Below are 26,589 nucleotides of genomic sequence, written 5' to 3' on the forward strand. Positions count from 1 at the left end.
TCCTGTACCATTGTATGTGGAACACTGTCAACTTGCCCCACCACAGCGCAAATGGCTGTCCTCACTTTCACAAAATGCACTGTCATTTCAGCAAAGACTCAGCACTGCATTGGCCGGGAATCGAACCCAGGCCTCCCGCGTGGCAGGCGAGAATTCTACCACTGAACCACCAATGCTCCACGGATACTTAATTTTACACTTACTCATGTACTTTAGTGTATGAAATAAAGCAGGAGTGTCAGGATGCCTTGCCTTGCCTTGCCATCACCTCCATACATTCACAACCAAGCCTGGCTAGCTCAGTCGGTAGAGCATGAGACTCTTAATCTCAGGGTCGTGGGTTCGACCCCCACGTTGGGCGGATGTTTTTTCTTTTCCTGTACCATTGTATGTGGAACACTGTATACTTGCACCACCACAGCGCAAATGGCTGTCCTCACTTTCACAAAATACACTGCCATATCAGCAAAAACTCAGGACTGCATTGGCCGGGAATCGATTCCGGGCCTCACGCGTGGCAGGCGAGAATTCTACCACTGAACCACCAATGCTCCACAGATGCCTAATTTTACACTTACTCATGTACTTTAGTGTATAAAACAAAGCAGGAGTGTCAGGATGCCTTGCCTTGCCATCACCTCCAAGCCTACGTAACCAAGCCCGACTAGCACAGTCGCTAGAGCATAAGACTATTAATCTTAGGGTCATGTATTTGAGCTCCATGTTGGGCAGTTGTTTTTTTCTCTTCCTGTACCATTGTATGTGGAACAGTGTATACTTGCATCACCACAGCGCAAATGGCTGTCCTCACTTTCACAAAATGCACTGCCCTATCAGCAAAAACTCAGGAATGTATTGACCGGGAATTGAACCCGGCCTCCCACGTGGCCGGCTAGATTTCTACCACTGAACCACCAATGATCCACAGATGCTTAATTTTAGACTAACTCATGTACTTTAGTGTACAAAACAAAGCAGGAGAGTCAGGATGCCTTGCCTTGCCATCACCACAACTCCTCGGTTACCAAGCATTGCTAACTCAGTCCGTAAAGGATGAGACTCTTAATCTCAGGGTCGTGGGTTCGAGCTCCACATTGGGTGGATGTTTTTTTTCTTTTCCTGTACCATTGTATGTGGAACACTGTCAACTTGCCCCACCACAGCGCAAATGGCTGTCCTCACTTTCACAAAATGCACTGCCATATCAGCAAAAGCTCAGGACTGCATTGGCCGGGAATCGAACCCAGGCCTCCCGCGTGGCAGGCGAGAATTCTACCACTGAACCACCAATGTTCCACAGATACTTAATTTTACACTTACTCGTGTACTTTAGTGTATGAAATAAAGCAGGAGTGTCAGGATGCCTTGCCTTGCCATCACCTCCATACATTCTCAACCAAGCCTGGCTAGCTCAGTCGGTAGAGCATGAGACTCTTAATCTCAGGGTCGTGGGTTCAAGCCCCACGTTGGGCGGATGTTTTTTCTTTTCCTGTACCATTGTATGTGGAACACTGTATACTTGCACCACCACAGCGCAAATGGCTGTCCACACTTTCACAAAATGCACTGCCATATCAGCAAAAATTCAGGACTGCATTGGCCGGAAATCGAACCCCGGCCTCCCGTGTGGCAGGCGAGAATTCTACCACTGAACCACCAATGCTCCACAGATACTTAACTTTACACTTACTCGTGTACTTTAGTGTATGAAATAAAGCAGGAGTGTCAGGATGCCTTGCCTCCCACGTGGCCGGCTAGATTTCTACCACTGAACCACCAATGATCCACAGATGCTTAATTTTAGACTTACTCATGTACTTTAGTGTACAAAACAAAGCAGGAGAGTCAGGATGCCTTGCCTTGCCATCACCACAACTCCTCGGTTACCAAGCATTGCTAACTCAGTCGGTAAAACATGAGACTCTTAATCTCAGGGTCGTGGGTTCGAGCCCCACATTGGGCAGATGTTTTTTTTCTTTTCCTGTACCATTGTATGTGGAACACTGTCAACTTGCACCACCACAGCGCAAATGGCTGTCCTCACTTTCACAAAATGCAGTCATATCAGCAAAAATTCAGGACTGCATTGGCCGGAAATCGAACCCGGGCCTCCTGCGTGGCAGGCGAGAATTCTACCACTGAACCACCAAAGCTCCACAGATACTTAATTTTACACTTACTCGTGTACTTTAGTGTATGAAATAAAGCATGAGTGTCAGGATGCCTTGCCTTGCCATCACCTCAATACATTCTCAACCAAGCCTGGCTAGCTCAGTCGGTAGAGCATGAGACTCTTAATCTCAGGCTTGTGGGTTCGAGCCCCACGTTGGGTGGATGTTTTTTCTTTTCCTGTACCATTGTATGTGGAACACTGTCAACTTGCACCACCACAGCGCAAATGGCTGTCCTCACTTTCACAAAATACACTGCCATATCAGCAAAAACTCAGGACTGCATTGGCCGGGAATCGATTCCGGGCCTCATGAGTGGCAGGCGAAAATTCTACCACTGAACCACCAATGCTCCACAGATGCCTAATTTTACACTTACTCATGTACTTTAGTGTATTAAACAAAGCAGGAGTGTCAGGATGCCTTGCCTTGCCATCACCTCCAAACCTACGTAACCAAGCCCGACTAGCACAGTCGCTAGAGCATAAGACTATTAATCTTAGGGTCATGTATTTGAGCTCCATGTCGGGCAGTTGTTTTTTTCTCTTCCTTTACCATTGTATGTGGAACAGTGTATACTTGCATCACCACAGCGCAAATGGCTGTCCTCACTTTCACAAAATGCACTGCCATATCAGCAAAAACTCAGGACTGCATTGGCCGGGAATCGAACCCGGGCCTCCCGCGTGGCAGGCAAGAATTCTACCACTGAACCACCAATGCTCCACAGGTACTTAATTTTACACTTACTCATGTACTTTAGTGTATAAAACAAAGCAGGAGCGTCAGGATGCCTTGCCTTGCCATCACCTCCAAGCCTACGTAACCAAGCCCGACTAGCACAGTCGCTAGAGCATAAGACTATTAATCTTAGGGTCATGTATTTGAGCTCCATGTTGGGCAGTTGTTTTTTTCTCTTCCTGTACCATTGTATGTGGAACAGTGTATACTTGCATCACCACAGCGCAAATGGCTGTCCTCACTTTCACAAAATGCACTGCCCTATCAGCAAAAACTCAGGAATGTATTGACCGGGAATTGAACCCGGCCTCCCACGTGGCCGGCTAGATTTCTACCACTGAACCACCAATGATCCACAGATGTTTAATTTTAGACTTACTCATGTACTTTAGTGTACAAAACAAAGCAGGAGAGTCAGGATGCCTTGCCTTGCCATCACCACAACTCCTCGGTTACCAAGCATTGCTAACTCAGTCGGTAACGCATGAGACTCTTAATCTCAGGGTCGTGGGTTCGAGCCCCACATTGGGCGGATGTTTTTTTTCTTTTCCTGTACCATTGTATGTGGAACACTATCAACTTGCACCACCACAGCGCAAATGGCTGTCCTCACTTTCACAAAATGCACTGCCATATCAGCAAAAACTCAGGATTGCATTGTTCGGGAATTGAACCCGGGCCTCCCGCGTGGCAGGCGAGAATTCTACCACTGAACCACCAATGCTCCACAGATACTTAATTTTACACTTACTCGTGTACTTTAGTGTATGAAACAAAGCAGGAGTGTCAGGATGCCTTGCCTTGCCTTGCCATCACCTCCATACATTCGCAACCAAGCCTGGCTAGCTCAGTCGGTAGAGCATGAGACTCTTAATCTCAGGGTCGTGGGTTCGACCCCCACGTTGGGCGGATGTTTTTTTCTTTTCCTGTACCATTGTATGTGGAACACTGTATACTTGCACCACCACAGCGCAAATGGCTGTCCTCACTTTCACAAAATACACTGCCATATCAGCAAAAACTCAGGAATGTATTGACCGGGAATTGAACCCGGCATCCCACGTGGCCGGCTAGATTTCTACCACTGAACCACCAATGATCCACAGATGTTTAATTTTAGACTTACTCATGTACTTTAGTGTACAAAACAAAGCAGGAGAGTCAGGATGCCTTGCCTTGCCATCACCACAACTCCTCGGTTACCAAGCATTGCTAACTCAGTCGGTAAAGCATGAGACTCTTAATCTCAGGGTCGTGGGTTCGAGCCCCACGTTGGGCGGATGTTTTTTCTTTTCCTGTACCATTGTATGTGGAACACTGTCAACTTGCACCACCACAGCGCAAATGGCTGTCCTCACTTTCACAAAATACACTGCCATATCAGCAAAAACTCAGGACTGCATTGGCCGGGAATCGATTCCGGGCCTCATGAGTGGCAGGCGAGAATTCTACCACTGAAACACCAATGCTCCACAGATGCCTAATTTTACACTTACTCATGTACTTTAGTGTATAAAACAAAGCAGGAGTGTCAGGATGCCTTGCCTTGCCATCACCTCCAAGCCTACGTAACCAAGCCCGACTAGCACAGTCGCTAGAGCATAAGGCTATTAATCTTAGGGTCATGTATTTGAGCTCCATGTTGGGCAGTTGTTTTTTTCTCTTCCTTTACCATTGTATGTGGAAGAGTGTATACTTGCATCACCACAGCGCAAATGGCTGTCCTCACTTTCACAAAATGCACTGCCCTATCAGCAAAAACTCAGGAATGTATTGACCGGGAATTGAACCCGGCCTCCCACGTGGCCGGCTAGATTTCTACCACTGAACCACCAATGATCCACAGATGCTTAATTTTAGACTTACTCATGTACTTTAGTGTACAAAACAAAGCAGGAGAGTCAGGATGCCTTGCCTTGCCATCACCACAACTCCTCGGTTACCAAGCATTGCTAACTCAGTCGGTAAAGCATGAGACTCTTAATCTCAGGGTCGTGGGTTCGAGCCCCACATTGAGCGGATGTTTTTTTTCTTTTCCTGTACCATTGTATGTGGAACACTGTCAACTTGCCCCACCACAGCGCAAATGGCTGTCCTCACTTTCACAAAATGCACTGTCATATCAGCAAAGACTCAGCACTGCATTGGCCGGGAATCGAACCCGGGCCTCCCGCGTGGCAGGCGAGAATTCTACCACTGAACCACCAATGCTCCACGGATACTTAATTTTACACTTACTCGTGTACTTTAGTGTATGAAATAAAGCAGGAGTGTCAGGATGCCTTGCCTTGCCATCACCTCCATACATTCTCAACCAAGCCTGGCTAGCTCAGTCGGTAGAGCATGAGACTCTTAATCTCAGGGTCGTGGGTCCGAGCCCCACGTTGGGCGGATGTTTTTTCTTTTCCTGTACCATTGTATGTGGAACACTGTATACTTGCACCACCACAGCGCAAATGGCTGTCCTCACTTTCACAAAATACACTGCCATATCAGCAAAAACTCAGGACTGCATTGGCCGGGAATCGATTCCGGGCCTCATGAGTGGCAGGCGAGCATTCTACCACTGAACCACCAATGCTCCACAGATGCCTAATTTTACACTTACTCATGTACTTTAGTGTATAAAACAAAGCAGGAGTGTCAGGATGCCTTGCCTTGCCATCACCTCCAAGCCTACGTAACCAAGCCCGACTAGCACAGTCGCTAGAGCATAAGACTATTAATCTTAGGGTCATGTATTTGAGCTCCATGTTGGGCAGTTGTTTTTTTCTCTTCCTTTACCATTGTATGTGGAACAGTGTATACTTGCATCACCACAGCGCAAATGGCTGTCCTCACTTTCACAAAATGCACTGCCCTATCAGCAAAAACTCAGGAATGTATTGACCGGGAATTGAACCCGGCCTCCCACGTGGCCGGCTAGATTTCTACCACTGAACCACCAATGATCCACAGATGCTTAATTTTAGACTTACTCATGTACTTTAGTGTACAAAACAAAGCAGGAGAGTCAGGATGCCTTGCCTTGCCATCACCACAACTCCTCGGTTACCAAGCATTGCTAACTCAGTCGGTAAAGCATGAGACTCTTAATCTCAGGGTCGTGGGTTCGAGCCCCACATTGGTCGGATGTTTTTTTTCTTTTCCTGTACCATTGTTTGTGGAACACTGTCAACTTGCACCACCACAGCGCAAATGGCTGTCCTCACTTTCACAAAATGCACTGCCATATCAGCAAAAACTCAGGACTGCATTGGCCGGGAATCGAACCCGGGCCTCCCGCGTGGCAGGCGAGAATTCTACCACTGAACCACCAATGCTCCACAGGTACTTACTTTTACACTTACTCATGTACTTTAGTGTATGAAACAAAGCAGGAGTGTCAGGATGCCTTGCCTTGCCATCACCTCCATACATTCTCAACCAAGCCTGGCTAGCTCAGTCGGTAGAGCATGAGACTCTTAATCTCAGGGTCGTGGGTTCGAGCCCCACGTTGGGCGGATGTTTTTTCTTTTCCTGTACCATTGTATGTGGAACACTGTCAACTTGCACCACCACAGCGCAAATGGCTGTCCTCACTTTCACAAAATACACTGCCATATCAGCAAAAACTCAGGACTGCATTGGCCGGGAATCGATTCCGGGCCTCACGAGTGGCAGGCGAGAATTCTACCACTGAACCACCAATGCTCCACAGATGCCTAATTTTACACTTACTCATGTACTTTAGTGTATAAAACAAAGCAGGAGTGTCAGGATGCCTTGCCTTGCCATCACCTCCAAGCCTACGTAACCAAGCCCGACTAGCACAGTCGCTAGAGCATAAGACTATTAATCTTAGGGTCATGTATTTGAGCTCCATGTTGGGCAGTTGTTTTTTTCTCTTCCTTTACCATTGTATGTGGAACAGTGTATACTTGCATCACCACAGCGCAAATGGCTGTCCTCACTTTCACAAAATGCACTGCCCTATCAGCAAAAACTCAGGAATGTATTGACCGGGAATTGAACCCGGCCTCCCACGTGGCCGGCTAGATTTCTACCACTGAACCACCAATGATCCACAGATGCTTAATTTTAGACTTACTCATGTACTTTAGTGTACAAAACAAAGCAGGAGAGTCAGGATGCCTTGCCTTGCCATCACCACAACTCCTCGGTTACCAAGCATTGCTAACTCAGTCGGTAAAGCATGAGACTCTTAATCTCAGGGTCGTGGGTTCGAGCCCCACGTTGGGCGGATGTTTTTTCTTTTCCTGTACCATTGTATGTGGAACACTGTCAACTTGCACCACCACAGCGCAAATGGCTGTCCTCACTTTCACAAAATACACTGCCATATCAGCAAAAACTCAGGACTGCATTGGCCGGGAATCGATTCCGGGCATCACGAGTGGCAGGCGAGAATTCTACCACTGAACCACCAATGCTCCACAGATGCCTAATTTTACACTTACTCATGTACTTTAGTGTATAAAACAAAGCAGGAGTGTCAGGATGCCTTGCCTTGCCATCACCTCCAAGCCTACGTAACCAAGCCCGACTAGCACAGTCGCTAGAGCATAAGACTATTAATCTTAGGGTCATGTATTTGAGCTCCATGTTGGGCAGTTGTTTTTTTCTCTTCCTTTACCATTGTATGTGGAACAGTGTATACTTGCATCACCACAGCGCAAATGGCTGTCCTCACTTTCACAAAATGCACTGCCCTATCAGCAAAAACTCAGGAATGTATTGACCGGGAATTGAACCCGGCCTCCCACGTGGCCGGCTAGATTTCTACCACTGAACCACCAATGATCCACAGATGCTTAATTTTAGACTTACTCATGTACTTTAGTGTACAAAACAAAGCAGGAGAGTCAGGATGCCTTGCCTTGCCATCACCACAACTCCTCGGTTACCAAGCATTGCTAACTCAGTCGGTAAAGCATGAGACTCTTAATCTCAGGGTCGTGGGTTCGAGCCCCACGTTGGGCGGATGTTTTTTCTTTTCCTGTACCATTGTATGTGGAACACTGTCAACTTGCACCACCACAGCGCAAATGGCTGTCCTCACTTTCACAAAATGCACTGTCATATCAGCAAAGACTCAGCACTGCATTGGCCGGGAATCGAACCCGGGCCTCCCGCGTGGCAGGCGAGAATTCTACCACTGAACCACCAATGCTCCACAGATACTTAATTTTACACTTACTCGTGTACTTTAGTGTATGAAATAAAGCAGGAGTGTCAGGATGCCTTGCCTTGCCATCACCTCCATACATTCTCAACCAAGCCTGGCTAGCTCAGTCGGTAGAGCATGAGACTCTTAATCTCAGGGTCGTGGGTCCGAGCCCCACGTTGGGCGGATGTTTTTTCTTTTCCTGTACCATTGTATGTGGAACACTGTATACTTGCACCACCACAGCGCAAATGGCTGTCCTCACTTTCACAAAATACACTGCCATATCAGCAAAAACTCTGGACTGCATTGGCCGGGAATCGATTCCGGGCCTCACGAGTGGCAGGCGAACATTCTACCACTGAACCACCAATGCTCCACAGATGCCTAATTTTACACTTACTCATGTACTTTAGTGTATAAAACAAAGCAGGAGTGTCAGGATGCCTTGCCTTGCCATCACCTCCAAGCCTACGTAACCAAGCCCGACTAGCACAGTCGCTAGAGCATAAGACTATTAATCTTAGGGTCATGTATTTGAGCTCCATGTTGGGCAGTTGTTTTTCTCTCTTCCTTTACCATTGTATGTGGAACAGTGTATACTTGCATCACCACAGCGCAAATGGCTGTCCTCACTTTCACAAAATGCACTGCCCTATCAGCAAAAACTCAGGAATGTATTGACCGGGAATTGAACCCGGCCTCCCACGTGGCCGGCTAGATTTCTACCACTGAACCACCAATGATCCACAGATGCTTAATTTTAGACTTACTCATGTACTTTAGTGTACAAAACAAAGCAGGAGAGTCAGGATGCCTTGCCTTGCCATCACCACAACTCCTCGGTTACCAAGCATTGCTAACTCAGTCGGTAAAGCATGAGACTCTTAATCTCAGGGTCGTGGGTTTGAGCCCCACATTGGGCGGATGTTTTTTTTCTTTTCCTGTACCATTGTTTGTGGAACACTGTCAACTTGCACCACCACAGCGCAAATGGCTGTCCTCACTTTCACAAAATGCACTGCCATATCAGCAAAAACTCAGGACTGCATTGGCCGGGAATCGAACCCGGGCCTCCCGCGTGGCAGGCGAGAATTCTACCACTGAACCACCAATGCTCCACAGGTACTTAATTTTACACTTACTCGTGTACTTTAGTGTATGAAACAAAGCAGGAGTGTCAGGATGCCTTGCCTTGCCATCACCTCCATACATTCTCAACCAAGCCTGGCTAGCTCAGTCGGTAGAGCATGAGACTCTTAATCTGAGGGTCGTGGGTTCGAGCCCCACGTTGGGCGGATGTTTTTTCTTTTCCTGTACCATTGTATGTGGAACACTGTCAACTTGCACCACCACAGCGCAAATGGCTGTCCTCACTTTCACAAAATACACTGCCATATCAGCAAAAACTCAGGACTGCATTGGCCGGGAATCGATTCCGGGCCTCACGAGTGGCAGGCGAGAATTCTACCACTGAACCACCAATGCTCCACAGATGCCTAATTTTACACTTACTCATGTACTTTAGTGTATAAAACAAAGCAGGAATGTCAGGATGCCTTGCCTTGCCATCACCTCCAAGCCTACGTAACCAAGCCCGACTAGCACAGTCGCTAGAGCATAAGACTATTAATCTTAGGGTCATGTATTTGAGCTCCATGTTGGGCAGTTGTTTTTCTCTCTTCCTTTACCATTGTATGTGGAACAGTGTATACTTGCATCACCACAGCGCAAATGGCTGTCCTCACTTTCACAAAATGCACTGCCCTATCAGCAAAAACTCAGGAATGTATTGACCGGGAATTGAACCCGGCCTCCCACGTGGCCGGCTAGATTTCTACCACTGAACCACCAATGATCCACAGATGCTTAATTTTAGACTTACTCATGTACTTTAGTGTACAAAACAAAGCAGGAGAGTCAGGATGCCTTGCCTTGCCATCACCACAACTCCTCGGTTACCAAGCATTGCTAACTCAGTCGGTAAAGCATGAGACTCTTAATCTCAGGGTCGTGGGTTCGAGCCCCACGTTGGGCGGATGTTTTTTCTTTTCCTGTACCATTGTATGTGGAACACTGTCAACTTGCACCACCACAGCGCCAATGGCTGTCCTCACTTTCACAAAATACACTGCCATATCAGCAAAAACTCAGGACTGCATTGGCCGGGAATCGATTCCGGGCCTCATGAGTGGCAGGCGAGAATTCTACCACTGAACCACCAATGCTCCACAGATGCCTAATTTTACACTTACTCATGTACTTTAGTGTATAAAACAAAGCAGGAGTGTCAGGATGCCTTGCCATCACCTCCAAGCCTACGTAACCAAGCCCGACTAGCACAGTCGCTAGAGCATAAGGCTATTAATCTTAGGGTCATGTATTTGAGCTCCATGTTGGGCAGTTGTTTTTTTCTCTTCCTTTACCATTGTATGTGGAAGAGTGTATACTTGCATCACCACAGCGCAAATGGCTGTCCTCACTTTCACAAAATGCACTGCCCTATCAGCAAAAACTCAGGAATGTATTGACCGGGAATTGAACCCGGCCTCCCACGTGGCCGGCTAGATTTCTACCACTGAACCACCAATGATCCACAGATGCTTAATTTTAGACTTACTCATGTACTTTAGTGTACAAAACAAAGCAGGAGAGTCAGGATGCCTTGCCTTGCCATCACCACAACTCCTCGGTTACCAAGCATTGCTAACTCAGTCGGTAAAGCATGAGACTCTTAATCTCAGGGTCGTGGGTTCGAGCCCCACATTGGGCGGATGTTTTTTTTCTTTTCCTGTACCATTGTATGTGGAACACTGTCAACTTGCCCCACCACAGCGCAAATGGCTGTCCTCACTTTCACAAAATGCACTGTCATATCAGCAAAGACTCAGCACTGCATTGGCCGGGAATCGAACCCGGGCCTCCCGCGTGGCAGGCGAGAATTCTACCACTGAACCACCAATGCTCCACGGATACTTAATTTTACACTTACTCGTGTACTTTAGTGTATGAAATAAAGCAGGAGTGTCAGGATGCCTTGCCTTGCCATCACCTCCATACATTCTCAACCAAGCCTGGCTAGCTCAGTCGGTAGAGCATGAGACTCTTAATCTCAGGGTCGTGGGTCCGAGCCCCACGTTGGGCGGATGTTTTTTCTTTTCCTGTACCATTGTATGTGGAACACTGTATACTTGCACCACCACAGCGCAAATGGCTGTCCTCACTTTCACAAAATACACTGCCATATCAGCAAAAACTCAGGACTGCATTGGCCGGGAATCGATTCCAGGCCTCACGAGTGGCAGGCGAGCATTCTACCACTGAACCACCAATGCTCCACAGATGCCTAATTTTACACTTACTCATGTACTTTAGTGTATAAAACAAAGCAGGAGTGTCAGGATGCCTTGCCTTGCCATCACCTCCAAGCCTACGTAACCAAGCCCGACTAGCACAGTCGCTAGAGCATAAGACTATTAATCTTAGGGTCATGTATTTGAGCTCCATGTTGGGCAGTTGTTTTTTTCTCTTCCTTTACCATTGTATGTGGAACAGTGTATACTTGCATCACCACAGCGCAAATGGCTGTCCTCACTTTCACAAAATGCACTGCCCTATCAGCAAAAACTCAGGAATGTATTGACCGGGAATTGAACCCGGCCTCCCACGTGGCCGGCTAGATTTCTACCACTGAACCACCAATGATCCACAGATGCTTAATTTTAGACCTACTCATGTACTTTAGTGTACAAAACAAAGCAGGAGAGTCAGGATGCCTTGCCTTGCCATCACCACAACTCCTCGGTTACCAAGCATTGCTAACTCAGTCGGTAAAGCATGAGACTCTTAATCTCAGGGTCGTGGGTTCGAGCCCCACATTGGTCGGATGTTTTTTTTCTTTTCCTGTACCATTGTTTGTGGAACACTGTCAACTTGCACCACCACAGCGCAAATGGCTGTCCTCACTTTCACAAAATGCACTGCCATATCAGCAAAAGCTCAGGACTGCATTGGCCGGTAATCGAACCCGGGCCTCCCGCGTGGCAGGCGAGAATTCTACCACTGAACCACCAATGCTCCACAGGTACTTAATTTTACACTTACTCGTGTACTTTAGTGTATGAAACAAAGCAGGAGTGTCAGGATGCCTTGCCTTGCCATCACCTCCATACATTCTCAACCAACCCTGGCTAGCTCAGTCGGTAGAGCATGAGACTCTTAATCTCAGGGTCGTGGGTTCGAGCCCCACGTTGGGCGGATGTTTTTTCTTTTCCTGTACCATTGTATGTGGAACACTGTCAACTTGCACCACCACAGCGCAAATGGCTGTCCTCACTTTCACAAAATACACTGCCATATCAGCAAAAACTCAGGACTGCATTGGCCGGGAATCGATTCCTGGCCTCACGAGTGGCAGGCGAGAATTCTACCACTGAACCACCAATGCTCCACAGATGCCTAATTTTACACTTACTCATGTACTTTAGTGTATAAAACAAAGCAGGAGTGTCAGGATGCCTTGCCTTGCCATCACCTCCAAGCCTACGTAACCAAGCCCGACTAGCACAGTCGCTAGAGCATAAGACTATTAATCTTAGGGTCATGTATTTGAGCTCCATGTTGGGCAGTTGTTTTTTTCTCTTCCTTTACCATTGTATGTGGAACAGTGTATACTTGCATCACCACAGCGCAAATGGCTGTCCTCACTTTCACAAAATGCACTGCCCTATCAGCAAAAACTCAGGAATGTATTGACCGGGAATTGAACCCGGCCTCCCACGTGGCCGGCTAGATTTCTACCACTGAACCACCAATGATCCACAGATGCTTAATTTTAGACTTACTCATGTACTTTAGTGTACAAAACAAAGGAGGAGAGTCAGGATGCCTTGCCTTGCCATCACCACAACTCCTCGGTTACCAAGCATTGCTAACTCAGTCGGTAAAGCATGAGACTCTTAATCTCAGGGTCGTGGGTTCGAGCCCCACATTGGGCGGATGTTTTTTTTCTTTTCCTGTACCATTGTATGTGGAACACTGTCAACTTGCCCCACCACAGCGCAAATGGCTGTCCTCACTTTCACAAAATGCACTGTCATATCAGCAAAGACTCAGCACTGCATTGGCCGGGAATCGAACCCGGGCCTCCCGCGTGGCAGGCGAGAATTCTACCACTGAACCACCAATGCTCCACGGATACTTAATTTTACACTTACTCGTGTACTTTAGTGTATGAAATAAAGCAGGAGTGTCAGGATGCCTTGCCTTGCCATCACCTCCATACATTCGCAACCAAGCCTGGCTAGCTCAGTCGGTAGAGCATGAGACTCTTAATCTCAGGGTCGTGGGTTCGACCCCCATGTTGGGCGGATGTTTTTTCTTTTCCTGTACCATTGTATGTGGAACACTGTATACTTGCACCACCACAGCGCAAATGGCTGTCCTCACTTTCACAAAATACACTGCCATATCAGCAAAAACTCAGGACTGCATTGGCCGGGAATCGATTCCGGGCCTCACGCGTGGCAGGCGAGAATTCTACCACTGAACCACCAATGCTCCACAGATGCCTAATTTTACACTTACTCATGTACAGATGTAGCCACCTTTATCTTGAGTGGCCGCGGCGGTTGTCCCGTTCGACCATACGCAGCGTACTGTGGCGTAGCGAGGCGCGCCTAGCCACAGAGAGGCTATCTAATCGCACGGAGACAGACATTTGACGTTTGGCGTTACCTTTACGTGTAATACCTGCGATCAGCCACCAGATGTCGCTTTTTACAATCACCACTGCGCATGCGTGTGGTCTCCCGTAAAATACAATACTGACATACATAATAAGGACTACTTTACTAAGGCGTCTCATTACGCTGCATACAGCAAATACTGTACTCATTACGCTGCATTATTTAATACAGTACTGTACAGTATATACAGTACGACACCGACGCAAATACAGTAGTACAGCATACAGTATATGATCCATCTACAATACTTTATGAATACTGTATGTGAGCGTGCAAGTCCCGCAGACAAAACACAGTACTGTAAAACCAGTAGTGTACACTGTCGCAAATGGATGTGTGTTACAAGTTCACTATTGCCTCTCAAGATTAGGAATTTTCTACAGTGTTATCGTCCTAATCCCGTGGCCATTACAGCATAATCAAAACCAACGGATTTATACATTTGTCTGCGGCGAAGTGGTGAAGTGTTTCGCTTCCTATACTCAGAATCCAGGGTTCGATTCCTTAAGTACTGTACGAATGCATGTTACTGTAGTTTTTTTCAGACACTTTATTATTTTTTTTATTCACATACTGCAAACCAGGGCATACAGTAGCTGCATGAGCGGTTCTATGCGATCGAGTCCGGTGTACCATAATGTGCAGGTTCTATGCAGGTTAAGGTACTATGCTCCGTACACAGTACACATACAATTCTGTAGCTGGGCAGACTGAATAGAAATGGCTACCACCTATGACTCCTTGCCCCACAGAGGCCCTAGGCTACGGAGCAAGTAATAGTCCAGATTGTACAGACTATGGGGCAATGCTGAATGAGCGTCACAATCCCCTAGCTAAAATACACAGTATGCATATTATGGTACACCGGACTCGATGACATACAGTACTGTAGCACACTGGCAAAATGGCCGCCGCCCCTGAACCCTTGTGCAGGTTATGGGGCAATGCTGAAGGAGCGTCACAATCCCCTAGCCAAAATACACAGGGGAGGGATAAGCTACTGTAGGATTGCATACAGTATTACGGTACACCGGACTCAATCGCATAGCACACTGTCAAAACGACCACTACCCATGAACCCCCACCTCCTGAACCCCCACCTCGTGGCAGGCAGCAGTTGGGTATGGAATGAGAAATGGCATAAGCTGTGCAGGCTACGGGGCGATGCTGAAGGAGCGTCACAATCCCCTAGCCAAAATACACAGAGATACTGTAAGCGAGGTCTATGCACATTACAGTACTGTACGTTACACCGGGCTCGGTCGCATAGCAAACTGACAAAACACAAGTTTTACAGTACATACAGTAAAGCAGGCCAAAGCTGCAGGAGAGTTTCTACTGTAAAGGTTCTATGCACCGTACGGTAATGTACACATACCTGTACAATTCTATAGCAGGGCAGACTCAATTGAAATGGCTACCGCCTGTGACTCCTACAGTAGCTCCTAGGAGGCACTCAGCTATGGAGCAAATAACAGCACAGATTTTGCAGGCTACGGGGCAATGCTGAAGGAGCGTCACAATCCCCTAGCTACAATACACAGGGGTGATAGAGATAATCGAGTGGCTGGAGGGGGGTCCCCTTGATTTAAGGGGCCCCCACTCCTCCAGGGTACTCCGGCCAGGTGTGACTAGTTGGGTATTTAATTCCATGGCCGCAGGGACCTGTATAAAAGTCTCCCCCGGCTGTGCATTATCTGTCCAGCTAGTGGAGCCCAGTGCTGATTCAAAAAATATGGGGAACCCCTACGCTTTTTTTGTCCCCCTTATTTTTTGCACCAGGACCAGGCGCAGAGCCCGGTGCTGGTTCTAAAAAGATGGGGGATCCCGTGTCCATTTTTTCCGTATTCCTTCCGGAATTCGACTGCAATTGCATATACAGTACTGTACCCCTTAATGTCACTGCTTACAGTATACAGTATTTAGACATGAGCTTGTGTACAGTATCTGTCATGAGGTGCTTTTTTCACTGACACTATAACTTTTTTCTATTGTGATATACTGTACAGAGGCGGCAAACTAGCCAAACGGGAATAATCAGCTTCTGCAGAATAAAATGAGATGCTACAGTACATGCCTATATTCTGTGAGTGACTGCGGCTCTATGAAATTAAATCAGAAAATTTAAATATGAAATGCATTACTAATGTGTGGCATTACTGTACTGTATGTGTATAAGGTGTACTACAATATTTTCTGGTGTAACATAAGGAAAGGGCACTACTGCATGGTCTAATGCAGTGGTTCTCAAACTTGGTCCTCAGGACCCCACACAGTGCATGTTTTGCAGGTAAACCAGCAAGTGCACAGATGTATTCATTACTAACTGACACATTTTAGAAGGTCCATACAGTAGGTGGAGCTAATTTTTTCACTTGTGATTCTGTGAGACCTGCAAAACCTGCACTGTGTGGGGTCCTGAGGACTGAGTTTGAGAACCTGTGGTCTAATGTAAATAAAGATGAATGTGGTGGGGTGTAATGTGAATAAGGGGCATTACTGTTAGGAGTAATGTGGTACTATGATATGATGTCATGAGAATAAGAGACACCACTGCATGATATAATGTGAATAAAGTTGCAGTACTGTGTTGTGTCATTTCATCTTCGGGTATTATTGTGTTACCATGCCCCTTCCCAGCAAGAACATACTGTACACTGTTTTGGGCTGGCACTAAATGTGCACATTGTTCTTATTTAGATTATAGGGGGTAGGAGCGCCAAAATGGGTGATGGTGCTGGGAAAGGGGTGCAGGGTTAGAGGCGGAACTACGTAGCATCTGTGCAAGAGGGCATCAGCCAAAATCTAGCCTAGGGCATCATGTTGGTCAGGTTTGGCTCTGATAATACTGTATACTGTACTCTTACTGTACTTTGCATTCAATACAGATACTGTTTGCACACAGGTTTTACATGAATCATTGGCAATGCTGCAGGAGTGTCTCATTAGGCAATCTAAAATATACCACGACTATGGGTGGGGATACAGTAGGGAAGTTCTGTCACCATAAGCTGTCTGCTGTGTATAGCATATTTCCATCTGAGATGCATTTGTGTGTTTGTAATAAGAAAAAAACATTTTACTGTACATTTAGTGGATACAGTATTTCTCCCCCATAATGACGTATCATACTGTACAGGTACCCTCATGTACTGTACCGTACCATACTGTAAAATTGAATATTTATTGGAAAAACATCAATATTAATGTAAAAATAAAGTATTACAACATCCGATTCCATGTACTGCACTGATCAAAATGTACAGTACTCTTATTCAGGACTTATAAAACTGAAAATAACTGTTCATACAGTACACATCAATAACATTACTACTGTATAATATTCTACATTAGTTTATGCAATAATCAGACAAAGGCAATTTTATCATTTTTTTTAATAATGCACCAATTTAAAATTTTAAACAGAAAATACAGAACTACATATTTGTGGCTTGACCATTTCTTTCAACTACAACAGGTAATACTTTATACAGGTGATTTATATAATTATTACAATGTTCAGGTGTGAGTACTTCTAGCCAAAATTTCTTTATCCCATCCACCAGTTGCTGTTTTGTTGTTGGCTTTGCAACACTCCTAACGTACCTCTTCAATTGAGCCCACACTAATTCGATTGGGTTCATGTCTGGTGATCTAATTAAAAAAAAAAAAAAAGCGTATAGAAAAAATTAATTACAGTACATTACAGTAAATAGAGAAAATTAAACATACAATATTGTACTGTTTATTAAACAAATTTTTTTTTTACAGTACTAGAGTGCTATCCAAAATTTTACTTGTACACTGTTGAAAGAATACTCACTCTGGTGGTGTGCGTTCCCAATTCATACCTTTCTCTTCCATAAATTTGGCTGAGGCGGAGTGTTTAGGATCATTGTCTTGGAATATCCTATGGTGAGTTGGGTAATATTTATTCACAAATGGCACCATACATTTCTCTACTATTGTTTCTTGGAAATATTTCTTATCCATGATTCCTACAGAAATCAAAAAATGTTGTTCATTAATAAGCAACTCCTTTTATTGTGCAGTTACACGTACTCTACAGTACAACATGTATTTTTACAGAACACAGGCACAGAATAAAGTATAGTACTGTACTGTACCTTCGAAAAATAATAGGGGACCAGCTCCTAATCGTGATATGCCTCCCCATACATGGATTTTCAATGGATGCTTTGGGCGTGGTTTTAAAGAGATATGGTTACGTTTCCTGAATGACATTCTGGAGAACCGCTCAAGGGCAACAGACGATTCATCTGTGAAAATGACATCATCAAATGTTTCACCACTCTCAATCCATCGCCGTGCCTGTTCCACTCTCTTTTCTTTATTCACATCTCTTATCATTGGAGATATCCTGTGAAGAGCCAAAAATAATGAAATCAGATACAGTTATGAAATTACAGATTTACAGATTACTGTATATACAGTAGACTGTATGTGCAGTATACTGTATTATATACCTACTGTATACATTAAACTGTACATACAGTACATTAAGTTACATACAGAGTAATATATATATACATACTGTACATACACACAAACACACACACACAGTATACAGTATGTAATCATCACAATAAGCCGGCAATGCTTCATTGCTGTCTCTGAGTGCCTATACAGTAGGTATCTCTTTTGGGATAGAATACTGTATATACAGTATATACACACACACATACTGTATATAGTATAAAGTACACACTCTGTATAATGATTTATGGCATTATTATATCACGTATCAAGGGATTATTAACAGTGCATTTACTGTATGGTTTATACTGCTTTCAGTATTTTACCTTGTTGCGCCAAAGGTCCATCCCATTTTCCGTCGCATCCTTCTGATGCTGGTGGCCGATATGTCCAGGTCATACTTGGAATGGAGAATTCGTTTTATTTGCAGAGCAGTACGCTCATCATCCTCACGAGTTAGTTCCTCCACAATTTGTTGCACTCTCCTACAGTACAATACAGTATGAAAAATATGAATTCATGAACAGCACAATCACAGTTACAATTGATGAAGTTTTTATTTTATTTCAAAAAAATTGTTTATGGTATAAAGCAAGTCATTTAAACATTACAGTAGTGTACAGTACGTACCATGTGCATTTTGTAGGAAATACAAATCTGGGCGTTGTTCTCTCGAATGCATGATAGCGCACCGTTTCTAAAGTGACTATAATGCCACTTTCCTTGAGCCATGCATGGATCTCTTTGATGGTTTTATTTTCTTTTTTCATGTTGGCGATTATCTTGCTCATCGTTTTGTTGATAGTTACTGGCATGTTGTCCAACTATAATTCCTGTATGGAGAGAAAACATTTGTGAATACTGTAGTCTAAAATTTACACATCTGAAAATGCATAAGAGTTTTATGATAGAAGTTAATACTGTACATGTTTACTATCCAGTACCTGATGTTCAAATTTAAGTATTGTATACTGTACAGTACTGAAAATACAACTTCAGTGTTATGGACTGCAATTAGTTTCCTGTATGAAACAGATACAGTACAGTAAATAACCCTCCTTGGAAGTGCATGGGCCCTGTGAGACTTACAGTAGTGTACAGCATAAGGGTCGACTGACATGATGTACAAGCATTACATACAGTACATGTCAGTACTGTATGTAAATTCTTCAATTATTGCCTAACAACAATGCTGCTTACTGTATATTAAATACTGTAGGCCTAGAAATGTGCATCTCAATATAGTAGTTAAAAACACAGGGGCCTATGTGGATAAGCGAGTTCTATGCACACAAAAAATGGCCACCGACCGTGAACCCCCAGCACGTGGCAGCGCTCGGATATGTAGTGAGATACAGTATGGCATACATTTCACAGTTCAGGGGGCAATGCTGAAGGAGCGTCACAATCCCCTAGCTCAATTACATTGGGATAAGCGAGGTCTATGCACATTACGGTATACCGAGCTGGATCGCTTAGCAACCTGACAAAATGGCCGCCGACCGTGAACTCCCAGCACGTGGCAGCGCTCGGATATGTAGTGAGATACAATATGGCATACATTTCACAGTTCAGGGGGCAATGCTGAAGGAGCGTCACAATCCCCTAGCTCAATTACATTGGGATAAGCGAGGTCTACTGTATGCACATTACGGTATACCGAGCTGGATCGCTTAGCAACCTGACAAAATGGCCGCCGACCGTGAACTCCCAGCACGTGGCAGCGCTCGGATATGTAGTGAGATACAATATGGCATACATTTCACAGTTCAGGGGGCAATGCTGAAGGAGCGTCACAATCCCCTAGCTCAATTACATTGGGATAAGCGAGGTCTATGCACATTACGGTATACCGAGCTGGATCGCTTAGCAACCTGACAACATGGCCGCCGACCGTGAACTCCCAGCACGTGGCAGCGCTCGGATATGTAGTGAGAGATGGTATACATTTTAAAATACACCGGGATAAGTTGTACAGGCCATGGAGCAATGCACAGGGACATTCATCATTTACGTACAGTATATAAATAATTGTAAACCGTAAATGAAAGAATTACCGGTCAAATACTGTATGACGAAACTGTGTCAATGAGCTGGAACAGTATGGCCTGTGAAGAAGTTATCGAAGGCAGAAACGGAGAGCAAATTATCAGGAGATTTCTGAAAGGTCGGAGAAGATCCACACAGCAAGTCTGCCTACGAGGAAACAGCTTTGCAAAGTGGGTAGCGGGGCGGTGACTGAGACGCTCTTTTATTCACATTCACACAAAAGGAATTCTTACCGCTGTGATTGGTGCCAATATAGGCGCATTCATCCTTACACCAATCACAGAGCATACTGTACAGGTACTTTTGAATGTGAATAAAAGAGCGTCTCAGTCACCGCCCGCTACCCACTTTGCAAATCTGTTTCCTCGTAGGCAGACTTGCTGTGTGGATCTTCTCCGACCTTTCAGAAATCTCCTGATAATTTGCTCTCCGTTTCTGCCTTCGAAAACTTCTTCACAGGCCATACTGTTCCAGCTCATTGACACAGTTTCGTCATACAGTATTTGACCGGTAATTCTTTCATTTACGGTTTACAATTATTTATATACTGTACGTAAATGATGAATGTCCCTGTGCATTGCTCCATGGCCTGTACAACTTATCCCGGTGTATTTTAAAATGTATACCATCTCTCACTACATATCCGAGCGCTGCCACGTGCTGGGAGTTCACGGTCGGCGGCCATGTTGTCAGGTTGCTAAGCGATCCAGCTCGGTATACCGTAATGTGCATAGACCTCGCTTATCCCAATGTAATTGAGCTAGGGGATTGTGACGCTCCTTCAGCATTGCCCCCTGAACTGTGAAATGTATGCCATATTGTATCTCACTACATATCCGAGCGCTGCCACGTGCTGGGAGTTCACGGTCGGCGGCCATTTTGTCAGGTTGCTAAGCGATCCAGCTCGGTATACCGTAATGTGCATACAGTAGACCTCGCTTATCCCAATGTAATTGAGCTAGGGGATTGTGACGCTCCTTCAGCATTGCCCCCTGAACTGTGAAATGTATGCCATATTGTATCTCACTACATATCCGAGCGCTGCCACGTGCTGGGAGTTCACGGTCGGCGGCCATTTTGTCAGGTTGCTAAGCGATCCAGCTCGGTATACCGTAATGTGCATACAGTAGACCTCGCTTATCCCAATGTAATTGAGCTAGGGGATTGTGACGCTCCTTCAGCATTGCCCCCTGAACTGTGAAATGTATGCCATATTGTATCTCACTACATATCCGAGCGCTGCCACGTGCTGGGAGTTCACGGTCGGCGGCCATTTTGTCAGGTTGCTAAGCGATCCAGCTCGGTATACCGTAATGTGCATACAGTAGACCTCGCTTATCCCAATGTAATTGAGCTAGGGGATTGTGACGCTCCTTCAGCATTGCCCCCTGAACTGTGAAATGTATGCCATACTGTATCTCACTACATATCCGAGCGCTGCCACGTGCTGGGGGTTCACGGTCGGTGGCCATTTTTAGTGTGCATAGAACTCGCTTATCCACATAGGCCCCTGTGTTTTTAACTACTATATTGAGATGCACATTTCTAGGCCTACAGTATTTAATATACAGTAAGCAGCATTGTTGTTAGGCTTTACGCTACCCACTTTGCAAATCTGTTTCCTCGTAGGCAGACTTGCTGTGTGGATCTTCTCCGACCTTTCAGAAATCTCCTGATAATTTGCTCTCCGTTTCTGCCTTCGAAAACTTCTTCACAGGCCATACTGTTCCAGCTCATTGACACAGTTTCGTCATACAGTATTTGACCGGTAATTCTTTCATTTACGGTTTACAATTATTTATATACTGTACGTAAATGATGAATGTCCCTGTGCATTGCTCCATGGCCTGTACAACTTATCCCGGTGTATTTTAAAATGTATACCATCTCTCACTACATATCCGAGCGCTGCCACGTGCTGGGAGTTCACGGTCGGCGGCCATGTTGTCAGGTTGCTAAGCGATCCAGCTCGGTATACCGTAATGTGCATAGACCTCGCTTATCCCAATGTAATTGAGCTAGGGGATTGTGACGCTCCTTCAGCATTGCCCCCTGAACTGTGAAATGTATGCCATATTGTATCTCACTACATATCCGAGCGCTGCCACGTGCTGGGGGTTCACGGTCGGTGGCCATTTTTAGTGTGCATAGAACTCGCTTATCCACATAGGCCCCTGTGTTTTTAACTACTATATTGAGATGCACATTTCTAGGCCTACAGTATTTAATATACAGTAAGCAGCATTGTTGTTAGGCAATAATTGAAGAATTTACATACAGTACTGACATGTACTGTATGTAATGCTTGTACATCATGTCAGTCGACCCTTATGCTGTACACTACTGTAAGTCTCACAGGGCCCATGCACTTCCAAGGAGGGTTATTTACTGTACTGTATCTGTTTCATACAGGAAACTAATTGCAGTCCATAACACTAATATTAAGCCCACTCCATTATCCACTCCTCCCCTGTGTATTAAACACCCCCTACCACCCTGGAAGTCATGTACTGTACCAGGGCCCCTTCATTCAGCACAATGCCCCCTTCTACAGTTTAGTGTTCTCCTTCCTGCCCCATCTGTGCAGTAAAGGAATAATTAGCAGAAATTATTTCTCCAGGTCCTACTGTACATACTGAGCGAAAGATAGAACCCCCCCTATCCCCCGCGGAGCATCAAAGCTGCCGCTGATAGCTCCCCCCACCCCTTCCGCTGGTGAGTGGGTAGGGGCCCCAGTGCATTGCTGTGTCCAGGGGCCCACACTGCTGTTAAGATGGCTCTAGTAATTGAGCTAGGGGATTGTGACGCTCCTTCAGCATTGCCCCTGGACTGTACCATACTGTATCTCACTCCATATCCAAGCGCTGCCACGTGCTGGGAGTTCACGGTCGGTGGCCATTTTGTCAGGTTGCTAAGCGATCCAGCTCGGTATAACGTAATGTACATAGACCTTGCTTATCCCGGTGTACTACAGGTATGTGCAGTAGTACTGAATGATTGCTATCACTTGTGGTGAAACACCTATCTTATCAAATACAGTAACTACTGTACAGTATAGTTGTTCGCACAGGTGATGGTAATCATACTGTATATTTAAACTGAAGTCCGTAACAGAGCATTCTGTCCCTCCTGCAGAGGTTCTTGTTGGGAGGCACAGGGAAAAAAGGCAAATACTGTACAGTACAGTATTTGCACTTTACTGTTGTGCACTTTATTTGAAAATGTACAGTTGTTTGCTATTTTTAGCATGCTGTGCTTTACATGTTTTCTTATTGTGGTTTTTATATTTTTAGACAAAAGACAAAGAATGCAGACTACCAGATTTTACGGGAGTGCCAAAACCCACCCATCAGTGGCACAGAAACTTGCTGCATTAGTTCCACAAAAGAAGAAGAAAACTGCCAAGGCGGCTCAGAAAGAAAATGTGGTGAAACCACGAAAAAATGCCAAGGCAAAGAATAATACGTTGGAGATGATATGTGGTGTGGCAAATGATGTAATTGTTCCATCTCCTGCAGATCACAGTGTTCAGCCAATGAATCTGGAAATACCGGTGCTAGAGGACGTGACAAACACGCTGCATCAGGAAGCTTCTTTTTTGGACCATGTAGCCACCCCTGGACAAGAAGACATGACACATTCACCACGAAGAAGGTTGCATTTCACAGATGTGAACACCAAAGTGCAGGACTGCCAGTGTACCTGTCCTGTTTTACTAAAGGAGCTACTCAGTAAGGTGACCAATATGGAGTCAGAAGTTGGTGGACAGGTCAATCAGCTGCAGACCGATGTGGCTGGCCTTAAAGAAGGCATAAAGGAACAGATGGTAGAAGCCATGAAGAAAGTCATTGAACAAACGAGGGAAGAATGGCAAGTTGGAGTTTGCCGCACCATCATTGCAACACACCACCAAGCGGTTCAAGTCAGCGGCCTGGACGACCGAGGCCTGGAGGACCGCAGAGGAGGCCTGGAGGACCGCAGAGGAGGCCTGGAGGACCGCAGAGGAGGCCTGGAGGACCGCAGAGGAGGCCTGGAGGACCGCAGCGGACTGGACGAAGTCAGCGGCATGGACGACCGCAGAGGAGGCCTGGAGGACCGCAGAGGAGGCCTGGAGGACCGCAGAGGAGGCCTGGAGGACCGCAGCGGACTGGACGAAGTCAGCGGCATGGACGACCGCAGAGGAGGCCTGGAGGACCGCAGAGGAGGCCTGGAGGACCGCAGAGGAGGCCTGGAGGACCGCAGAGGAGGCCTGGAGGACCGCAGCGGACTGGACGAAGTCAGCGGCCTGGAGGACCGCAGAGGAGGCCTGGAGGACCGCAGAGGAGGCCTGGAGGACCGCAGAGGAGGCCTGGAGGACCGCAGAGGAGGCCTGGATGACCGCAGAGGAGGCCTGGACGACCGCAGAGGAGGCCTGGACGACCGCAGAGGAGACCTGGAGGACCGCAGCGGACTGGACGAAGTCAGCGGCATGGACGACCGCAGAGGAGGCCTGGAGGACCGCAGAGGAGGCCTGGAGGACCGCAGAGGAGGCCTGGAGGACCGCAGAGGAGGCCTGGACGACCGCAGAGGAGGCCTGGACGACCGCAGAGGAGACCTGGAGGACCGCAGCGGACTGGACGAAGTCAGCGGCATGGAGGACCGCAGAGGATGCCTGGAGGACCGCAGAGGAGACCTGGAGGACCGCAGAAGAGACCTGGAGGACCGCAGAGGCCTGGACCACAGCAGCGGACTGGACGAAGTCAGCGACTTGGGCGAACGCAGAGGAGGCCTGGAGGACCGCAGAAGAGACCTGGAGGACCGCAGAAGAGACCTGGAGGACCGCAGAAGAGACCTGGAGGACCGCAGAGGCCTGGACCACAGCAGCGGACTGGACGAAGTCAGCGACTTGGGCGAACGCAGAGGAGGCCTGGAGGACCGCAGAGGAAACATGGAGGACCGCAGAGGAGGCCTGGAGGACCGCAGAGGAGGCCTGGAGGACCGCAGAGGAGGCCTGGAGGACCGCAGAGGAGGCCTGGAGGACCGCAGAGGAGGCCTGGAGGACCGCAGAAGAGACCTGGAGGACCGCAGAGGAGGCCTGGAGGACCGCAGAGGAGGCCTGGAGGACCGCAGAAGAGGCCTGGAGGACCGCAGAGGAGGCCTGGAGGACCGCAGAGGAGGCCTGGAGGACCGCAGAGGAGGCCTGGAGGACCGCAGAGGAGGCCTGGAGGACCGCAGAGGAGGCCTGGAGGACCGCAGAGGAGGCCTGGAGGACCGCAGAGGCCTGGACCACAGCAGCGGACTGGACGAAGTCAGCGACTTGGACGACCGCAGAGGAGGCCTGGAGGACCGCAGAAGAGACCAGGAGGACCGCAGAAGAGACCAGGAGGACCGCAGAAGAGACCTGGAGGACCGCAGAGGAGGCCTGGAGGACCGCAGAGGGCTGGACGACCGCAGAGGCCTGGATTCAAGTGTGCTGTTGCCAGGAACACCAATGATGACCAGCACACCTGCTCACAGGCCACTTCGCAATACATTCGGAGGCTCTCTGAACAATATTGCCCTGGCTGTCATCTCAACTTCCCTGGACGACCATCTGTACAGAGCTTCAAATGGACATATTCAGAAATATGCATATTCTCTGTTCCAGCACCATGTACGGTACGACAAATACTTGACGTGGGCCAATCGTGTGAACTTTGATGGTTCCAAGGGCAAACTTCCGCTGCCCAAAAATCTGGTACATGACATCATGGCTAGGTGTGAACGCCGCGTGAGGATTGGTGATCCAGAAAAGAGGAAGATAAGGGATACCATAAACTCTGTGCTGAGAACGAAGAGGAAAATGACTTGGAAGCTCGACTATGATGAAACCAGATCATTACCTACCTCCTAGCTTCAGCACATCAGCTTCACACAGCTGAAGCTAAAAAATTGTGTCAATGTACCTGTATGACCTGTACATTTTCTGGGGCTGCATGCACTGTGCTGAATCCACTTGGAGCAGCTCGGTTACTCAAAGGGGAGTGCATGAACTTGGCTCACCACATTCCTGGTAATGTAAGGGCCTGTTACAAGTTGCCCCTTTTATTCCTGTTGATTTTTTGGGCGCTGCTGTATCTATCCAGTAGCAGCCGAGTCCATTGTGCTGTGTCCATCTGGGGCCTTGGGCTGCGTTTCCATCCAGGGGCTGCTGTTGTCAGTCCTCTATTCTGGTGTCCGTATGCGACAGTGTTAAAAA

The 26,589-nt window shown here is 46.8% G+C and overlaps 22 non-coding genes across 22 annotated transcripts; 11 read left to right on the forward strand and 11 right to left on the reverse strand.

Moving 5' to 3' along the window:
• Positions 1-105: 105 nt before the first annotated feature.
• Positions 106-176, reverse strand: TRNAG-GCC (transfer RNA glycine (anticodon GCC)). The gene has a single exon. It is a non-coding gene; the product is annotated as a tRNA-Gly (tRNA).
• A 112-nt stretch (positions 177-288) lies between these two features.
• TRNAK-CUU (transfer RNA lysine (anticodon CUU)) lies at positions 289-361 on the forward strand. Its single transcript has one exon. It is a non-coding gene; the product is annotated as a tRNA-Lys (tRNA).
• Positions 362-1,222: 861 nt separating this feature from the next.
• TRNAG-GCC (transfer RNA glycine (anticodon GCC)) lies at positions 1,223-1,293 on the reverse strand. The gene has a single exon. It is a non-coding gene; the product is annotated as a tRNA-Gly (tRNA).
• Positions 1,294-1,400: 107 nt separating this feature from the next.
• On the forward strand, positions 1,401-1,473 carry TRNAK-CUU (transfer RNA lysine (anticodon CUU)). The gene has a single exon. It is a non-coding gene; the product is annotated as a tRNA-Lys (tRNA).
• A 787-nt stretch (positions 1,474-2,260) lies between these two features.
• On the forward strand, positions 2,261-2,333 carry TRNAK-CUU (transfer RNA lysine (anticodon CUU)). The gene has a single exon. It is a non-coding gene; the product is annotated as a tRNA-Lys (tRNA).
• A 490-nt stretch (positions 2,334-2,823) lies between these two features.
• TRNAG-GCC (transfer RNA glycine (anticodon GCC)) lies at positions 2,824-2,894 on the reverse strand. Its single transcript has one exon. It is a non-coding gene; the product is annotated as a tRNA-Gly (tRNA).
• A 671-nt stretch (positions 2,895-3,565) lies between these two features.
• On the reverse strand, positions 3,566-3,636 carry TRNAG-GCC (transfer RNA glycine (anticodon GCC)). Its single transcript has one exon. It is a non-coding gene; the product is annotated as a tRNA-Gly (tRNA).
• A 112-nt stretch (positions 3,637-3,748) lies between these two features.
• Positions 3,749-3,821, forward strand: TRNAK-CUU (transfer RNA lysine (anticodon CUU)). Its single transcript has one exon. It is a non-coding gene; the product is annotated as a tRNA-Lys (tRNA).
• Positions 3,822-5,052: 1,231 nt separating this feature from the next.
• On the reverse strand, positions 5,053-5,123 carry TRNAG-GCC (transfer RNA glycine (anticodon GCC)). The gene has a single exon. It is a non-coding gene; the product is annotated as a tRNA-Gly (tRNA).
• A 107-nt stretch (positions 5,124-5,230) lies between these two features.
• TRNAK-CUU (transfer RNA lysine (anticodon CUU)) lies at positions 5,231-5,303 on the forward strand. Its single transcript has one exon. It is a non-coding gene; the product is annotated as a tRNA-Lys (tRNA).
• An 861-nt stretch (positions 5,304-6,164) lies between these two features.
• On the reverse strand, positions 6,165-6,235 carry TRNAG-GCC (transfer RNA glycine (anticodon GCC)). The gene has a single exon. It is a non-coding gene; the product is annotated as a tRNA-Gly (tRNA).
• A 107-nt stretch (positions 6,236-6,342) lies between these two features.
• On the forward strand, positions 6,343-6,415 carry TRNAK-CUU (transfer RNA lysine (anticodon CUU)). Its single transcript has one exon. It is a non-coding gene; the product is annotated as a tRNA-Lys (tRNA).
• A 1,599-nt stretch (positions 6,416-8,014) lies between these two features.
• On the reverse strand, positions 8,015-8,085 carry TRNAG-GCC (transfer RNA glycine (anticodon GCC)). Its single transcript has one exon. It is a non-coding gene; the product is annotated as a tRNA-Gly (tRNA).
• A 107-nt stretch (positions 8,086-8,192) lies between these two features.
• Positions 8,193-8,265, forward strand: TRNAK-CUU (transfer RNA lysine (anticodon CUU)). The gene has a single exon. It is a non-coding gene; the product is annotated as a tRNA-Lys (tRNA).
• Positions 8,266-9,126: 861 nt separating this feature from the next.
• Positions 9,127-9,197, reverse strand: TRNAG-GCC (transfer RNA glycine (anticodon GCC)). The gene has a single exon. It is a non-coding gene; the product is annotated as a tRNA-Gly (tRNA).
• Positions 9,198-9,304: 107 nt separating this feature from the next.
• On the forward strand, positions 9,305-9,377 carry TRNAK-CUU (transfer RNA lysine (anticodon CUU)). Its single transcript has one exon. It is a non-coding gene; the product is annotated as a tRNA-Lys (tRNA).
• A 1,596-nt stretch (positions 9,378-10,973) lies between these two features.
• On the reverse strand, positions 10,974-11,044 carry TRNAG-GCC (transfer RNA glycine (anticodon GCC)). The gene has a single exon. It is a non-coding gene; the product is annotated as a tRNA-Gly (tRNA).
• Positions 11,045-11,151: 107 nt separating this feature from the next.
• Positions 11,152-11,224, forward strand: TRNAK-CUU (transfer RNA lysine (anticodon CUU)). The gene has a single exon. It is a non-coding gene; the product is annotated as a tRNA-Lys (tRNA).
• An 861-nt stretch (positions 11,225-12,085) lies between these two features.
• TRNAG-GCC (transfer RNA glycine (anticodon GCC)) lies at positions 12,086-12,156 on the reverse strand. Its single transcript has one exon. It is a non-coding gene; the product is annotated as a tRNA-Gly (tRNA).
• Positions 12,157-12,263: 107 nt separating this feature from the next.
• TRNAK-CUU (transfer RNA lysine (anticodon CUU)) lies at positions 12,264-12,336 on the forward strand. The gene has a single exon. It is a non-coding gene; the product is annotated as a tRNA-Lys (tRNA).
• Positions 12,337-13,197: 861 nt separating this feature from the next.
• TRNAG-GCC (transfer RNA glycine (anticodon GCC)) lies at positions 13,198-13,268 on the reverse strand. The gene has a single exon. It is a non-coding gene; the product is annotated as a tRNA-Gly (tRNA).
• Positions 13,269-13,375: 107 nt separating this feature from the next.
• TRNAK-CUU (transfer RNA lysine (anticodon CUU)) lies at positions 13,376-13,448 on the forward strand. The gene has a single exon. It is a non-coding gene; the product is annotated as a tRNA-Lys (tRNA).
• The last annotated feature ends 13,141 nt before the right edge of the window (positions 13,449-26,589 follow it).

Source organism: Pseudophryne corroboree, chromosome 3 (assembly GCF_028390025.1).
Source record: "Pseudophryne corroboree isolate aPseCor3 chromosome 3, aPseCor3.hap2, whole genome shotgun sequence".
Classification (NCBI taxonomy): domain Eukaryota; kingdom Metazoa; phylum Chordata; class Amphibia; order Anura; family Myobatrachidae; genus Pseudophryne; species Pseudophryne corroboree.